The sequence below is a fragment of the Octodon degus genome, unplaced genomic scaffold (genome assembly GCF_000260255.1).
Source record: "Octodon degus isolate 3935 unplaced genomic scaffold, OctDeg1.0 scaffold00252, whole genome shotgun sequence".
NCBI lineage: Eukaryota > Metazoa > Chordata > Mammalia > Rodentia > Octodontidae > Octodon > Octodon degus.
The window spans coordinates 2,672,262-2,677,504 of record NW_004524828.1 but is presented as its reverse complement, the minus strand read 5'-3'; the positions used below and the strand labels follow the sequence as shown (position 1 = coordinate 2,677,504).

At 42.2% G+C, this 5,243-nt stretch overlaps 1 protein-coding gene across 1 annotated transcript in view; it reads left to right on the top strand.

Annotated features, from left to right (window-relative positions):
- Positions 1-296: 296 nt before the first annotated feature.
- Positions 297-5,243, top strand: part of Hnf4g (hepatocyte nuclear factor 4 gamma) — a 146,700-nt gene continuing 141,753 nt past the window's right edge. The window contains exon 1 of the mRNA XM_023706344.1: positions 297-566. The gene's annotated coding sequence lies outside the window, so the exon portion shown is untranslated. The remainder of the gene's footprint in view (positions 567-5,243) is intronic.

Below are 5,243 nucleotides of genomic sequence, written 5' to 3'. Positions count from 1 at the left end.
GACCCCGAGGGCGCGGGCGAGGGCTGGTTGTCAGCCCGGGCGCGGCTCGGCGGGTGCGGGACCCCAGCCCGCCACGAGGCCGAAGGCGGCCGGGGCCGGGACTCGCGCGCCCGCCGGTGGCCCTGCGCCCCGCGGACAGGGAAAGGAACGCGGCAGCGAGGCGGTGGCGGCCTCGCAGCTGCTTTCAGTTTTCTTTGAAGCTGCTGGTTACTGTTTAACATCCCCACCCACGTTTCAGTTTGTTTAGTAAATCGATCAGACGGTGAGAGGCCGCTGCCCTGTCGCCATTGAGCAAAGCTAATATTCTCCCAGCATATGGTCCAAAATCTTCGCTAGAGAACGGGAACAAACAAACAAACCAACAACAACAAAGTCCTCAAACCTCCTCGCCCAAAGCCCCTCCCCCACCCCACCTCCAGACTCTCAGCAAACTTCCCCGACTCGGAGAAGTGCGGCCGGGACACCGCTGCAGAGTGGGTGGGGACCCCGCTGCCGGGCGGGCGATGCGGTGGCCGCGGCGCCGCTGACTGCGACCGACGCGGGAGCCCGGGAGCGGCGCCGCGCAGGTGAGTGTCCCGGCCCGGAGGCGTCTGTCCCCTCCGGCGGTTGGAGGAGGGCTGAGCCCTAGTCCGCCGGGGCCAGGCTGTGTTGAAAACAAGTCCCCTGAGGCCTCGCGGGGCTTGCAGTGGAGGGAGGAAGAGAGGGCTGGAGGAGTCGGGGCGAGGTTGTGCAAGGCTTCATGCAGGATTGAAAACGGTCGTACTTGCAGAGAAAGCTTTAACGCCGTCTCGAGTCACGTGATTCCCAGGTCTCTGGGGGCCTTCGTGGAGGTCTTTGCCTCCCCCCCTTTGGTGGCCCTGAAACAAGGCCGGGCAGATGACTGTTCCTGGACCTTGCAGGTGTGGGGGGAAGTGCTTGGCCACAGGCGCATCCCCCGTGGCCTCAACTCAAGTCCATTTCCATCCCTTCTCTCCTGGAGACACGGTGGAAATGGTCATCTCCCGGTGATGCTGTTGGACCCTGTATGTTATTTAAACCGCCCCAGCTCCCTTTGGGAAGCACAGTACTTTGGGAAGCCTAATTAAACCACGGGCAGGTTAAGTAGTAATCATTATGGGTCTAATGGGAGTAAGCTAACAGGTGATGAGATTTTACAATTGAATATAGCAATTCGTACCTGTTGCTCTGTGCTTTTTGGGCTGTCTGAAAATTAAGTCAAAGCACTCTTCTCTGACTGGCAAAACAATTTTGGAAGGTCAAGGGCTAAAAATACAGAACACGGAAACCCAAACCTTCGTGATTATACCCCTGCAAACTAAACACCTGATTGATAACACTAGTTCCTGTTTTGGCTTAAGTTACATTCTCCTGCTTTTCCGGTTATTTTAAGTTTTCTCTCTCTTCACGTGTAGTTTTCATCACTAAATGGTTTCTCTACCTTAGCTAACATTATTATTATTTTTTAAATAGTTAGTCCTCAGTCCCTATCCTCTCAGCACATGTTGTACTGAAGCCACCAGATCTCGTGTTTGAAGTCAATGACCACAGGTGTTGGGCCTCACCCTAGTACTCTGTGAGGGTTAGGAAGGGGCAGAGGAGGAGGTAAATTACTCATTTTTCACTTTTCAAAAGAGTACAGATTAGGAACCATTTGTTTTCTTCTCTTTTCTCTTCCTTTTTACCTTTCCATTTTTCTCTTCCATTTTCTCTTTTACTTATGGGTCTAATTAAGGAATTTTCTCAACATGCTTTATCAAGGTACAGCCCTTTTGCTAAAGTGTGTCTGTTAATGTCTCACCAGTATTTTATTCTACAATTGGGGTTCTAAATGAACTGGAAAAAACCTAATTCGTGGGTTGCTAATATTTTTAATATTATCCATCATACACATAATTTTATTTATGTGCTCCATTTCTTTGAAAAATCTTTATTATTCAGTGAATTCCAGGAATAATGCTAGCTTATAAGAAACAGGAAACTTTTAGTAAACTATCAAAGGATTCTCCCTCTCAATCTCACTAATCTCAGAATTTGAGTCTGTGACTCTCCAGTCTCCATGTGCATGGCACAGAAATTTTGCTTTCATTGTTTCAAACATTGAACAATGTTTCATATTATACTATTATCTTCAAATTTACTTCTCATTTAGTATTTTTCAGTCAATTTTCTGTCAGTAAACAAAAATCTTACTCCCCTCTACCACCAGTGGAAGTGTTCAGTGCAGCCTACCAGCGTCTTCCTGAATAGTCTCTTGATTTTTTCAATTTCTTAGGGTTACAAACATGATACTGTGAATAGCTTTTCGTGAGTTCTGCTGAAGATGTATTCTGAGAATTGCTAGCTTCAAGGGAGCACTCACTTCAAACTTGGCAGATTCTGCAAAGAATGTTCCAGGTACCCACAGCATATGTGCAGCGCTTGCAACACTGAATCATAATGACCTATTTAAACTGTTGTCAATTTTTTCTTGACAAATCCATCAGTCAAATGTTGGTGTTCAGTATTTAAAAGTTATATAAATCAGCCCTTGGACATCTGACTTAGGGTGTTGGACAATTTTGCTTTGAAAATGGGAAGGGAATTAAATAAGTTTCAAAATGACATTGTATCTGGAGCTTGTAAAAGATGCTCCTGCATTTGTTCCATCTGTCCATGTTCTGAAAGATTGGTGATACTGGTATGTGGTGAGAATTATATTTTGCAAATGTATGGAATATGGTTGGGTTAGTAGTTAATACTGTGACTTTGCATTTCTTAATTACTGTTTTTGCCACCTTCATTCCTGGGATGAAAGCACAATTTTAAAATAAGGTATCATAGTTTTGGGTTCTTTAAAAAGAAGCCCAACAACTGGGTGTACAGTGGTTCATCAACAGAGTTATTTCTTTCCATGCTCCTCCTCCACCCAGTGTAGGCACTTACAACTTTGGTGTGAGTCCTGCTACTCATGCTAAGAGCACGCACACATGGCTTACTCTTTCACATGAACAAGCTCTTTAGAGCTATATACATATGTTGTTTGGTTTTTTCTTTTGATTTTTTGAGATAAGGTTTCCTTATTTTAAATTCATTGTGTAGCTCAGGCTAGCCTCAAACTCATGATCATCAGGGCTTAACCTCTCTAGTCCTGGGATTGCAAATGTGCCCTACAACACATGACACTGATACTTATTTAATACACAGTAGAGGCTAGCAGCTGTCTTAAGGCATTCATATGCATTTTCAAAACTATTTCTCATAGTAATCCTATATAGCTCATATTGATAATCTTTTCATTTTATAAATGGGAAAAATGAAACAGAGAGAAATAGATTGACTGGGGCTGGAGAGATGGCTCAGTGGTCTAAAGCACCTACTTAGAACAAGCTTAGCAAAGCACAGGGACCGCGGTTCAATCCCCCAGCACCACATGCCAGCCAGCCCCGCCCCCTGGTGGGCTGAGCTGGCCACACACACACCACTCTCTCTCTCTCTGTCTCTCTGTCTCTCTGTCTCTCTGTCTCTCTGTCTCTCTGTCTCTCTGTCTCTCTCTCTCAAATAAATAAAAATTAAAAAAAAAAAAGAAATAGATTGACTAAGGTCGCACACTATATGGGCTAGAGCTAGGGATTCAAGTATAGTCAAGGCATTCTTCTAAGTCATGCAATTGCATTTAAGACCAAGCAACCCCTTGATTTAATATATCATTTGTAAGAGCAACATGTATATATATTTGGGTGCCTATGCTAGCAACTTTGTAATTCATCATTATCTTGCCCTTTTACTGGGTACTCCTCTGGGACCAGACCTGCTCTATTGTCTATACTTCCTATCTTGTGTTTTAATATGTGGTGACAGAGTGGTAGAATTATATGATAGCATCTGATGTTCTGTTTCTGGGAATGCCTCTCGTGGATCAAGATGGTTTTTGGAGAATGCATAAGGTGTTTACTTTTTATTTTTTGTGCATTCATAATCTTGAGGAACACGAAAGCCCATGAGGATGAAAACTCTATGGGTACCTGCATGGCATATAAACTGAGAGCAAGCTTTATTGTCTCATTAAAAGGTTTGTATACCTGCCCATTTATTTGCTAAATGGAGTGAGGGTACTTGTCCAGCTTAGCTCTTTGAAGTTCAGTTTTCTCAATTTTGAAATGCATGAAATTGTAATTCCTTATCATAGACTTAGTGTGATATTTAGATCTGTTAACCCATGGAAAACAACTAGAATGATCTTGGCATATAGTGAGTACCTAATATGTATTCTGTATGGTTGTTGTTCAGATAGAATTCACTTAAAATACTGCTTGACTTATAACAAATATTTAATACATTTTAGCAGTTTTTATTGACTTGGTCTATCTCAAGATTATTATATTTATATATACAAAGCACTTATGACTTTAAGAATTTGTGGGCCCTTTGGCACCTGACCCAGCACTCTGGTAGGCCGAGGATGGACAGTGATGAGTAAGATAGACTGTTCCTGTCTTCATGGAGCTTTTAGCTCTGCAGTCTAAAGAAAATCATCCTGAGTACATACAGCAGCTTAAAATGTGAGCTTTGGATTTGTTATGACCTGTGCGCAAGTTACAGCTCTGCCTCTTACCAATAATGCATTCCAGAATTGTTACTTAATATGCTGTGCTTTAAGTGAAAACATTATAAAATGAGCTTAATAGTTCTTATTCTCAAAGTATTAAGGACATACAATATTATATTATTTAGATCAAATACTTCAGTTGTTGAATTTTAGATACTTTTCTACACTTGATTCTAGTGTAGAAGAATCGCATTTACATATATAACAAAAAGATAATGTAGACATTTAGACAGTGTTTCCTCATCTTTAAAAGTGTTAGCTGATATCATCTGGTGCTGGTAAGTTAATTTTTAATTTTTTTGAATCTTTGAGTATAGTTCCTCTAGGCTTACATACTGTGTGGTATGTTGCTTATATTGCTTATGCTGACCAAAGACTGCAGAATCTGTAATTTTAAAAACTGTTTTAGCACCTTCTCATTTCAGATGTCTTCATACTAGTCTAACAGGAATTACATTAGAGAGATTGTACTAGGTACCTGGAAGATAAATATAAATAAAGCTATGTCCTTACCCTCAACCACAAACAACCTCCTGGGAAGAAAAACAAACAATGTTCTGAAACATGTATAAGGTGATAATTAGCATAAATAGTACAGTGGAGAACACAGAAGCAAGAAGGTCACTTGTAGCTTGAGCAGGCCGTGGAGCTTTCATAT